Genomic DNA, 13,581 nt, shown 5'->3' with positions numbered 1-13,581 from the left:
CTCTTCACTGCTCCTTTGCTGCCATTGATTTTGTGTTAAGCACACAGGACCCTGTTAGGATGATCATTAATCCCCCACCAGAAGAGAGCAAGAAAGCCTCTGTTTCTCATTACAGCACCTCAACAGTAAATATCCTGTACTGTCTGATTGCTGGTTTAAATGACATTTTCCAAGAATAAGTCAAAGAGAAATATATGAACACAGTTCACCAAATATCTGTTCAACAGTAAATTCTTGACGATTTGAAAACCAGCTGGCTGGAAGTTACTTCCTATGAGGTGGGAAGGAAGACGGGCTGTTACAGAGACAGAGCAAAACCTAACCACGTGCACGGGCAGGTCATCAGAGCCAGAAGGCCCAGTGGAAAGTAGCTCTGACCTGTGTACTGACCACACAACTCGATGAGCAGGACCCTTAAAGCATGGCAAAGTAACAAGCCAGGGTAGCTGGAGGTGGAAGGGAAAGCTACTCACACCGTTAGCCACAAGGAGCTGATGGGAGGGAACAGCAGTGTACAAGTGGAACAAGGCAGGTGATAAGAAAATAAAAAGATCAGGCTTTAAAAAGCCTCCCTTAGAATGTCTTTATTGGATTTACACCTGTCTTATATATCTTTCATTTTTGTTGGTTTTGTTAATTTTTTAAATTGGCGTATAGTTGCTTTACAATGTTTTAGTTTCTGCTGCACAATGAAGTGAATCAGCTACACATATACATATATCCCCTCCCTCCTGGACTTCCCTGCTCCCCATCTCACCCATTGAGGTCACCATAGAGCACTAAGCTGAGCTTCCTGTGCCAAAGAAGTCATACAGATGACCAGGAGGCACATGAAAAGATGCTCAACATAACTAATCATTCAGTTCAGTTCAGTAGTTCAGTCATGTCCGACTCTCCGCGACCCCATGAATCACAGCATGCCAGACCTCCCTGTCCATCACCATCTCCCAGAGTTCACCCAGACCCACGTCCATCAAGTCCATGATGCCATCCAGCCACCTCATCCTCGGTCGTCCCTTTCTCCTCCTGCCCCCAATCCCTCCCAGCATCAGAGTCTTATCCAATGAGTCAACTCTTCGCATGAAGTGCCCAAAGTACTGGAGTTTCAGCTTCAGCATCAGCCCTTCCAATGAACACCCAGAACTGATCTCCTTTACAATGGACTGGTTGGATCTCCTTGCAGTCCAAGAGACTCTCAAGAGTCTTCTCCAACACCACAGGTCAAAAGCATCAGTTCTCCGGCGCTCAGCTTTCTTCACAGTCCAACTCTCACATCCATACATGACCACAGGAAAAACCATAGCCTTGACTAGACGGACATTTGTTGGCAAAGTAATGTCTCTGCTTTTCAATATGCTATCTAGGTTGGTCATAACTTTCCTTCCAAGGAGTAAGCATCTTTTAATTTCATGGCTGTAATCACCATCTGCAGTGATTTTGGAGCCCCCCAAAATAAAGTCTGACACTGTTTCCACTGTTTCCCCATCTATTTCCCATGAAGTGATGGGACCAGATGCCATGATCTTCGTTTTCTGAATGTTGAGCTTTAAGCCAACTTTTTCACTCTCCTCTTTCACTTTCATCAAGAGGCTTTTTAGTTCCTCTTCACTTTCTGCCATAAGGGTGGTGTCATCTGCATATCTGAGGTTATTGATATTTCTCCCGGCAATCTTGATTCCAGCTTGTGCTTCATCCAGCCTGGAATTTCACGTGATGTACTCTGCATAGCAGTTAAATAAGCAGGGTGACAATATACAGCCTTGACATACTCCTTTTCCTATTTGGAACCAGTCTGTTGTTCTATGTCCAGTTCTAACTGTTGCTTAGAGAAATGCAGATCAAAACAATAAAGAAGCAACACTTCACACCAGTCAGAATGGCCATCAAAAAATCTACAAACAATAAATGCTGGAGAGGGTGTGGGCAAAAGGGAACCTTTTTGCACTGTTGGTAGGAATGGATTAATAAATTGATATAGCCACTATGGAGAACAATATTGAGATGCCTTAAAAAGCTAAAAATAGAACCATCATATGTATCTTTGTTATGTGAGGGAATAAAATAATTTTATATATATATATGTAACTTATGGTCACATGTCTGACTATGACAATGAAAATTGCTGAAACACAACAGTGCATGTGAAATGATGTCCCTGAGAACTATTCATTCTTGTGTCTTATATTAGGATACTATAGAAAATGTTTTCAACAAAAATGAACGAACTAGAAAGTGATTAAGAGGTTTATCTGAAGCTAATAAATCATTTTTAATAAACAGAAAGACCCATTTCTCTAAGGATGAATGCCAAATGATTCATATCCTCTTTATTCTAGCTAATAAGGTATTTTGTGAGTTTTTTTTTAATCAAACAATAGCCCATCTACAATTTTTTACTCACCTCCATTGCTGCTACTTTGGTTTAGAAGTCCACAATGACATCTAGTACCAATCATTTCTATAAGCACTTTGGAATTTACAAAATACTTTTGTGTGTATCAACTCATAATCTTCTTGATGACCTTATGAGGATATTATCCACAGTGTACGGGTATGGATAGTGAGTCTCATAGATGCCAAAGTATTGCCTGTGTCTCCAGACTCCAAACTTGGTCCCTTCACTATAAAAATGTACATTCTCCTTACTCCAGACATTTAATGAGAGCTTACCAGCCTCCTAAAGTAATATCATCTACCACTCCAAACCATCCCTTGAACTAATTTCCATCTTATCTTCCTTAAATATAGCTTTCCCTCTTATTCTCTGGGTACAGATTATTTCATATCCTCTACTCCAGGCCTCTTCATGGTGCCATAGATACACTAGTTTATTCCTCCATTCTCTCTCTCTTTTTAAAAATTTTATTGGAGTATAGTTGCTGTATAATGTTGTGTTAGTTTCTGCAGTACAGCAAAGTGAAATCAGCTTTATGTATACATATATCCTCTGTTTTTTTATTTCCTTCCCCTTTAGGTGACCACAGAGAATTGAGAAGAGTTTCCTGTGCTATACACTTGGTTCTCAGCTATCTATTTTATACATAGTAACAGTCGTGTATGTTTGTCAATCTCAATCTCTCAGTTCATCACACCTCCCCCCTTTAGTATCCATATGTTTGTTCTCTACATCTGTGTCTCTAATTTTGCTTTGTAAGTAAGATCTTCTGTATTATTCTGGTCCTCCAGCTAATCTGGCCTCAATCATTTGAAAGACAGATCAAGAACTAATTATTTTCATAACAGTTTATTTATCTTTTCTTTTTCATATATTCTGAATCATGATCTTTAGTCTTTCCTTATTCTTCTAAACTATTTATCAAATACCTCTTGTACATGTTTTTTCCATTTTCAAAACGCTTATTAAATGCCATACTCTGTCAACTCCTTTGTTGAGATTACTACATTAATTTTTGTCTATAATATCTGCAGTGGGTACTGTTATTGATCCCCATTTTACAGATGAAGAAACTGAGAACCCAAGTAACTGGCCCAAGGACACACAGCTGGGAAGTGTCACAGGTAGAAATGCAGTCCACACTGACTGGCTTCAGAGTCCTTTCTCATAAAACACTGAGATCTACTTCCCATGAGAACCAACCCTAAGGAAAAAGGTGGTCACTTACGTAATACATTTGAAGAACTCTTGCCTCAAGAAGCTATGTTACTTTTATTTTAGATTTGGTCCTTGTTGAAATGCAAATCTCACCAAGGGGCTTTAGGTTTTAAGGCATGTAAGTCACTTTGTGTGTTGGTGTAAAAGGTTTATGAATACATTCCTCAAGAGCAGGAGGGAAAAGCAGAGAGAACACATGAGATTGGGGAGAATTTCCCATCAAAGGAGACAAGTAGCAGAAAAGGGCAGATATGAGCCACTAGGCAGCCTTGAATAAGCCTGGCCCACTGACTGTCTTGGCCATGGCCTGGCCCTGTTCTCAGCTACAGAATTCTCCTCTAGAGAGTAAGTCTTTGCAACTTTTTTTTTTTTTTCCCAGTCTTCATAACTTCTGCCCGCTGATGTGGACAGTAGGCAGTGCACAGATACATGGGCTACAGATGAGCAACTTAGCATGATGTCATTCCAGAGACATATTGCTTTAGTTTACTTGGATTATATCCTCTGATTCCACCACCACTTCTTTTTTCCCCCAACTAAAGCAGACATAGAAACTCAATGAATATAACTGATCAAAGCCGAGCCTCTTTGGTTGAATTAAAGAAGCAGTGCTAGGGGTTCACTTTACCTGCTGCTTCCACACTAGCTACCACCCCTCTACAGGCACAGGGCTTGGGGAGTACAGTTCAAACAGCACTAATCCTCAAATTGTGCACAACATGAAATGAAAACATAAAAGGGTCAAAACCCTTGCCTGAGTTCAAACAGCAGAGCTGGAACAAAAATACAGGCCTCCTGCCCCAGCTTCATTGCTTTTCCTGCCTGTGTTGCACTGCCTTCTTCTAAGGCAATCCATCCAAGGATTTGGCATCTTCCTACCATGGCAACATTCTCAGAAGCAGCAATTCAAATCCATCTTTAAGTGATTTGACTTTGACCTTGATTCTCTATGGTCAACATCAGTAATTTTCTGGAGCTAGAAAGTCTTTTGATATTAAGAGAGCTTTCTGTAAGAAAACCTTATGAGCACTTTCATCATGTACTGGAATTCTTACTAGACACATAAGCTGTATAAAGGAAGGTCACTGAGGAAAAACACCATCCTGGAGCAAAAGTTGCCACTAATTCTAATGTTTCCCATGTCTCTGTCCTACTAGGTTGCTTGGAGACACATTACCAGCCTAGTGACCCGTGATAAGGCAGGTGCCCAAATCCCTGTAAGAGCAAATTACATGCCCCCACCTGAGCTTCCCAAGCACTTTTTTGCTGTTTTCATCCTAATAGAAAATGATTACTCTGTCTTCAATATTTTAAAATGATTAATCCTTAAATCCTCATAAGGTAAAATATTATTCTTATTCTAAAAACAGGCTTCCCTGGTGGTTCAGTCAGTAAAGAATCTGCCTGCAATGCAGGAGACCTGGGTTTAATCCCTAAATTGGGAAGCTCTCCTGGAGGAGGACATGGCAACCCACTCCAATGTTCTTGCCTAGAGAATCCCCATGGACAGAGGAGCCTGGAGGCTGCAGTCCATGGAGTAGCAAAGAGTCGGACACAACTGAGCAACTAAGCACACACATTCTAAAAAGAAGAAAACTGAGACTCAGAGACCCTACGTAAGTTACTTATGACTTACTCAAGTGATGGGAGTAGAATTTAAATATAAGTGTGGCTCCCAAACTGTACACAGCACACTGTTCACATAAGATGACCGCGATTCTATCAGGGAGCACTTCCATCTTTGGTGAATAGAAGGCATATTCCATTTGGTGCCCAGCTGAGCTCCAACATATATTATTTGTTACATTAGGGGAGGGGCATGGGATGGAGGCTTAAGCCAGACCAGATGGTCTACTGTGAATCCTGGCTCTCTGCATACAGGGAGCAAACTGCTTAACCTCTCTGTTCCTAAGTTTCCTCATCTGACAAATGAGATAATAACAGTACCAACTCCTTCATATTGCTGTAAGGATTAAATAAGAGATCATGAGAGGAGTGCCTGGAACCACAGAAGTACTCAAAAATGTTAGATATTATTTATGTTTTTAATAAATAACAATAAGCTTGTGATCTGATCAGATCTTTCTTCTATTCCTACACCCTTCCTGACTATAAGACAGAAAAGAGAGTCCTAATGTAACACGGCTCCTCTTTTGCATCCATTTAGACTAGAGAAAACTCCCCAATGTTTTTCAGGAGAGAGTAAGAATCATACCAATTCTGAGGCCTGTGAGGAAGATAAAAATGTATAGTGTTATATATAGTTTAAAATTATTTCTTTTAAAATGTTACATACTCTAAAGGAGTGGATAAAAACTTATAATAATGATTTTATTATATTTTATTGATTTTAAGACAAACATATTTTAACATTTCTGAAACTGGAATTGGGACCACAGAGATTTCACATTCCTTGCATATAAACCAGGAATTATACTATCCATGTCCTAGGGGTGTTTGCAAGATGTGTGAGATGGTGCGATAATGAGAGTGAACACATCTGTCACATTTCTTGGTGGGACATAGTGTTTGGTTTCATTAATATCCACTTTCTTGCTTATCATTCCCTCCCTTACTCCAACAAAATGTTCTTTAAGCCAAAACTCATGAAGCCAGCCAGAGTATCTTAAATTCCCTACTTGGCAAGTTGGATTCTAGGTCCAGGTCAAGCAGTAATACTCTGCAGAAGTCTCTCTGATGACCCAGGTAGGAATGAATGCACCCCTTCATCTGTGTCATGGGCATATGAACACCACTGATACACTACACTGCACTGTGTTACATGTATTACTGCAATAGCACGAGGTAATATAACCGCTCATTTTTGCATCTATCTTCTCTAATGGAATGTATCAGGGTACCCAATATTTAATAGTTGTTTAATTTTTATTGGGAAGAAAAGCAATAAAAAATGTACCAATATTTTATGAACTATTACTAATCTGTTCAACCATAAACAGAATTTGACCTAAATGTTAGTAGGGTGGCAGGGAAACGGATTTATCCTGTTATTCTACAAATTTAATACCCTCCTGGCTGAAGTAATTATTACACATTCTAAAAAAGCAAGGTTCAAATTTATTAGATATTATTGTATTTCTACAAGAGTTGCTTATACAATTAAATATTTCAGCCACAAATATCCCTCATGCTAAAATTACATTGAATATATCTATAACAAGAAATTATGAGTATTGCTGGCAAATTGGTACATTGATTAGATGTACACATGTCTAATTAATGAAATCTAAATAGCTCTTCACTTTGGGTGTCTCATTAAAAAAATCTGTTCACAAAGTATTCTCTATAGATGATTAGGCACTTGCTAGCTTATTTTGTTCATTTTATTGCTTTTGATCTATAATGGCAAGAGCATATCCTTAAAAGCAACACAAAGGGTTAGTAATCAGTGATGATTTCAGACTGATTTCTAACTGGTCAATGTGTGCATGCCTGCATGCTAAGTTGCTTCAGTTGTGTCCAACTCTTTGTGACCCTATGGACTATAGCTCACCAGGTTCCTCTGTCCATGGGATTCTCCAGACAAGTAAGCTGGCCAATACGTGTAAGGGAATGTGTTCTATAACATTAAATATCAGGAAATGCAAATTAAAAACCAAAAATGAGATACCATTTCATACAGATGAGAATGGATAAAATTTTAAAAGACTGATTACATACCAAATTCAAGAGAAGATGAAAAGTAACTAGAATTTTTATGCATTAAAGAAGATGATGTTAAAGAATATAATCAGTTTAAGAACTATCTGGTAGTTTCTGGTAGACTTAAACCAACACTTATACTAAGGTCTAGCAATTACATTCCTAAGTATTTATGCAGGAGAAATTAAGATATATTTTTTCAAACTAACTTGTATAAGAGTTTCTGTGCAGCCTTATTAATAATGGCAAAAAGGTGGGGAAATATCCATCAGGAGGAGAAAGTATATACAAATCCCAGTATATTGAAACAGTGGAGCAGCAAACAACAATAAAAAACGAACCACTATTACATACGAATCTTAAAACATGAAGAACAAGGAAGGCAGACAGAAGAGTAAATGCTCTCTGCTTCCATTCATATTAAGTTCAAAGCAAGACTAATCTATAACATAAATCTGAAAACTTGTTGCCTGCAAAGCATGGGAATTGACTTGAAAGTGACATAATAAAACTTTTGGGGTGATGGGAATGTTCTGTATCTTACTTGGGATAGTATGTATGTTCATTTTTTTTGTATGTGTGTTTTGTTTGTTGCTCATTCATGTCTCTTTGCAGCCCCATTGACTGTAGCCTGCCAGTCTCCTCTGCCCATGGAACTTTCCGGGCAAGAATACTGGAACAGGTTGCCATTTCCTATTCCAGGGGATCTTCCCACCCAAGGATTGAACATGTGTCTCCTACATCTCCTGCCTTGCAGGCAGATTCTATACCACTGTACTACTAGCGCCACCTGGGAAGTCCAAATTATAAACCTGAAATCTATGTATTTTACTGCTTACAAATCTCATTCTAGGAAAAAATATAGCAGGTACTTTGGTGATGGAAATTACACTTGAGAGTCAATTTCCTGGAATGGTGAAAACCTGTTTAATTGATTTTAGTATGAAAATTTTTTTAGTTGCCCCAGTTAGAGTGTGCAATGCTGAAAAAGGCAGCTGGGCTGTGTACTCAAAGACATAAATGTATAAACAGAAAGACATCCTGTTTAGGGAAGAAAAGGTTCCTTGACATCCAGTCTCATCACAAAGGCCAGACCTTGATTCTCATATCTGCTTGGAAATCTAGCAGACACAGAATGCTTCCTTGACTGAAGGCAGACTGAAGTTATCCACAGGTTTAATGTCACCCAATTGGAACAACTACTGTAAGTATTCAGAGAGAGAGATTTATTTCAGCGTTGTATTTTCACTGCACATCTTGTGGATATGAGAATGTCTTCTTTCCAAAGGTCACATCTCCTCCTGTGCTCCTGATTGCATCATCTCTCAACACCTCTAGAATCATGCTCCAGCAATTACCTCTTCCCTGGCTTCTATCTTAATTCTCTTTCTCTCTACTGGGTTTATTCAACCGAAGCAATAAGCATGTTTATATCTCACCCGATTGTGAATAAAAAAACAAAAGAGACTTCAGCTTTCCTTCAGTGTTGTTACCTCCCCAAGCTACTGCACCTTTCACCTAACTCAGAGGAGTCCTGGTCTTTACTTCCCTATGAACCAGTCATCTTCAACCTCTTGCTGTCCCAATTTCAGCCTCAGAACTCTATTAAAATTTCTCTTTAATTGGGCACATTTGTACCAAACGTTAATATTTCCTAACCTATCTGCTGCATCTGAAACCAATAACAACTCAGCTTTTCTTTAGCCATTCTCTACACCTCCATGACAACACAGCCTCTCTCTGGACATGGTTATTTTGGCCAGAGTGGTTACTTGATGGAAACTGGGCCAATTAATTTTCATATCTTGGGAACTGGGAGTTGGAACATGGAGATTTTGTCAGATCCTTTCAGGCATTTCAACAAGAAAGTGACAATGTTGTGACCTGAGAAATCAACTTTTGATCTTTGGGAAAACTAAACAGTGAAAACATACTTTCAGAAAAAGAAAAGCATGAACACAGGGTGTCAAAAGCAGAAATAAGAGACCACAGGGCCACCGAAGAAGCAGATCCTGTTTCTGATTACTCTCTAGGCCTGGGTCTGGGGCCACAGTGAGTTTTGTCTAAGGGATGATGAGATACCAGCAAAGAGGTAAGTGTCAGTGTTCTTGCTTACAAAGAGGCCCTAACAAGGTCCTTTGCTGGCTTCTCATCCTCTTTTTAGATTTCTTTTATTCCCTTTTCTCTAACTTTCTCTAATCAAATCAGTATGTCTGCACTTAGCTTCTCATCTTTGCATTAATTCCTATTTGCTATTCCATTCAGTCTGGTCTGAATAACTATTAACATCTCCCATTCAGTATTTGAATTTAGTAGTCAATATATTCAAATTTGTATTCATTCATGAAATACAAAGTTCTTTAAATTTCTCATACAATACTAATTAGCAAAACCAACATTCTCTTAGGTATATGAACTAGAACTCTAGGTTCATCTTTAATCCCTCTATTTAATTGCTCCAAACTTCTACCTGGTTCTAAATTTCATGGTCCTAAACTTGACTATTTCTCTCACTTGCCAGGCCGCCTTTCATTCCAGGACTTAACTGCCTTGGTTCAGGCCTTCACGCATGTTCACTTGAGGTCATTACCTTTTTTAGAAAACAAAAATCCACAAAAAATTAAACATTTCCATGGAGGTAGTAAAATTTCTCTTCACTGTACTCTACACATTAAAGAACATATATAAACATATGTTTGCATAATCCTCACCACAGACTTTGGCACTTAACTACTGATAAGACTTCTCAGCTGTTCTTCTCACCTCACTGATTATACACAACTCTAGATGTGTCCTTATTCCATAGTAAAACTGAGAATTTAAAATTTTAATGAATGCTGTCCAATGTGCCAACAGACCAAAACTTAGATGCTTACATAATTAATATCCTCCCTCCCTTCCCCTTTGAGAGTGTTAGGTCCAGTGCAATTCTCCTCATTCAGTGGAACTTGATTTGATTTTAACTCTTGGGTGAAAGTCAATTATTTATGCTTTAGAGCATGGAAGCAAAATGGGTGTGGCACTTAAAAGTAAAGTTAAAATTAGTGTCTCATAAATAGAGCTGAAATTTCATTCTTTTTCTATATCACCGGGTACTTTAAAAGTAAATCTATAAAGAAATTATTTTAAACTACCTACGAGCAAGACATCTTGCAAGTTTGTCAGCAAAAATAGAGCACATCCCATATAATGATTGGCAATATATGGTCCCAATAAAGGATTTAACGTAAGTTCAGTTCTTTAAAAGTTTCTTATATTTTGTATTATGGAATACTAAATTATACATGGAAAGTCTCTTTAGTTTAAAATTAAAACATGCTTAGCATCAGCCAGCTCTTACCTCAAAGAGCATCTGGGAATAAATTATCGCCCAAGAAGCAGTTGGTAACTTGAACTATGGCAAGCCTAGGTGCTGGTGTAATTGAAATAAGAAAATAGGAAGAAATTACAAAGGAAATACAAAACTTTTTTTGTATCTCAAATAACCACAGACATAACAATATACAATGCCTCTCCAAATTCAAGTTTTCAAAAGCCCCTGCTCACAAATGGCGGTGAGCCTTCCTCCCTCCCATAAAATTACACTAAGATTCAGTCTCTGGTTGTAACCTGTGTTTATCTGGCCCCCTAACTCGGTCTGGACCCTTCACTTAGGACTTGATAACAGCCAGAAAGAAAATTAAAGAGACAATCTTTGACACCCAGGAAACACAATCTGCTAATTTTTAATACATTTAAAAATATTATCTAAAATAATTTAAATAAAATTAGTAGTGAGAAAGCCTTCTGAGTAAACTTCTGTGTCATAGAAGAAAGAAGGACATAGAAGGGGTTTCCCAGAGTGCTTACATGTCCTTGATATTAAAATCAAAGTAACTGCGACCATAGCATTTGCATTCCAACCTCCCAACCAAGTCCTCCCTCAGCATTAAAGGAAAGCTTCTGTATGGCATAGCTGTGGTGTGCCACACAAACACCCCTCCAAGACAAAGTCACTCATTCATGCAACTGACAAAGGCACATAGCTGAGTCACTCGCTGAGAATGGCAGAGGCCAAGGGGTTATTCTCCCTTCTCTGGGTCAGCCCACAGACAATAACTCCTTGCCTAGCCCTCTTGCTTTAACACACTAGTATCAGAGGCCTAGGATTGGCTGAGGTCTCTGTTGCAAATACATTATGGCTCAGCTTCTTCCAAAAGAAGCTCTGCACATGTATCTCTGTTTCATAATGTGTTTCCCATAAAACTTGACTTAAGAAAGTTATCAAGGGAGCATGGAGGAAGTGACTCTAAAATGAGATCTTTTATCTAAATCCTCTCTGTGGACTGGCAATGAGGACCCAATCACTGATGCCATGTCAAAAATTGATGGCCTGTGGTATACTGTAACAGAACAATTGTTAACACATTCACTTTTAGGGGGGCCTGATGCTGGGAGGGATTGGGGGCAGAAGAAAAGGGGACGACAGAGGATGAGATGGCTGGATGGCATCACTGACTCGATGGATGTGAGTCTGAGTGAACTCCGGGAGTTGGTGATGGACAGGGAGGCCTGGCGTGCTGCGATTCATGGGGTTGCAAAGAGTCGGACACGACTGAGTGACTGAACTGAACTGAATGTGTGAATACCAGTGAAAGGGAAAGAACTTGCAAGTACTACGTTGAGGTATTAGAGGCTGGGAGAGGAAGTGATTAGTGCCATGGAATGGAATAGCTACTGAAGCTCTTAATGCAATGGAGAAAGACATTGAAAGGCTTAAAGAGAGGCCACCAATTTAAAACTAAAGGTAACAACAGTAGACATCTATGTCATTAGATAAGAAATTCTCATCTCTTGCAGCAGATGCAGAAAAAATTGAGCATCAGACCCAGGAATTGATCATAAGTGTGGCAGAGCTCCAGAGAAGGTTTAACTCTCAATTTAGACAGGCTGGCTGTGTCAAAATGGAGGCCTTAATTGGGAAAGAAAATGGGACTGTGAGTCATGTGAAAAAAATGGGACTGGCGACATCTGGGTTAATTCCCTGGAAACTCTTCAATCCTCAGATTTCCCTGAATCCTCTGACAAGAAGTGGCTCTCCCCTGTTAGTAGCTAGTGCTCCACTCTTGCTTGAAAACTTGCAAGAAAATGTGTGCACCCTCCAACAAGACCTATCAAAAATATTCCCATGGACCCCCAGACCAATAACTAGGAAAAAGAAACAACATAAGCCAGCTAAACAAAAGAGCCTGTAAAGGGAGGGAAAAGACTATGTGTTGAAGGAATTGAAGAACCTCAGCAACATATATGCACAAATTAGAGCATATAGGAACTGACAGAGTACTTATGAACTGGATTCTATGAGTACTAGACAGACGTGGATGTATATAAAGTTAGACAGGAAAGACTTGATTGCTATTGAAGCAGTCTTCCTTAGTGCATGGACAGTTTGTCTACTGTGTGGGTATCTCAACATGTGAGTATTCCATGAAAATGGACTGTTGGTACACCATCCCACTCAATATAGCACTGAAAGACATCAGAGAGGGAAAAATCTTTCCAATGGGTAGAATTTGGGGTAGGTTACCTGATCATGCACTTTGCATGCAAAGAGAAGTGGCCCATGGTAAAAATATACGTGGACTCATGAGCAGTGGTGAACCACTTGCCAAATTTCTCAGGAGCCTGCAAGAAGAAAAATTAGAATATCAGGGTCAAAGAGACTATAGAGGAGAAATGTGGATGGTTTGAAAGAAAGAGTTCAAAGTGTGAAATACTGCATGTTGCATGTTAGGGTCCACCAGATAGTATGCACCATGGAAGTAGCAATAAATAACCAAGCAAACAATGATGATCGGTTGTGGCTGAAATAGAGATTCTGTATGAATTCGACAGCCTGGCTCCTATTGATCAAGGCTGAGCTGGGTACTGCTGCTGCTGAATGCCCAACACACCAGCAACAGAGATCAATGCTGAGAACCTAATAACAACAACCTCTTTCAAGAGGATCGACTAGCCACTTGGTAGCAATTGATTACACTGAACCTCTGCTCTGGAAAGGGCACTGCTTCAGTTTAACTGGAATCAACACAACTCCAGATATAAATGTGCCTTTTCCACACACACAATTTCATCTTAGACCAAGGGCATTACCTTACAGTAGTGTTTGTGCAGCAGCAGGGTCCTCACCAAGGATTCTGTTGTTCCATGACCTACCACATCCAAACCCAGAAACTTCCAGATTAGTAATTTTAATAATAAGAGCCTTTGAAAACACATTTGAAATGCCAACTTAGAAATGATACCCTGATGGGATGGGATGCCGC

General features: G+C 39.3%; 1 protein-coding gene across 1 annotated transcript in view; it reads right to left on the bottom strand.

Annotated features, from left to right (window-relative positions):
• UNC13C (unc-13 homolog C) overlaps positions 1–13,581 on the bottom strand; it is a 692,819-nt gene that overhangs the window by 661,822 nt on the left and 17,416 nt on the right. The window contains exon 2 of the mRNA XM_040226553.1: positions 10,617–10,688. The gene's annotated coding sequence lies outside the window, so the exon portion shown is untranslated. The remainder of the gene's footprint in view (positions 1–10,616; positions 10,689–13,581) is intronic.

This window comes from Oryx dammah, unplaced genomic scaffold (assembly GCF_014754425.2).
Source record: "Oryx dammah isolate SB20612 unplaced genomic scaffold, SCBI_Odam_1.1 HiC_scaffold_26, whole genome shotgun sequence".
Taxonomy (NCBI): domain Eukaryota; kingdom Metazoa; phylum Chordata; class Mammalia; order Artiodactyla; family Bovidae; genus Oryx; species Oryx dammah.
Note: the sequence above shows the minus strand (reverse complement) of the source record. Positions and strands in the feature narration are given on the sequence as shown.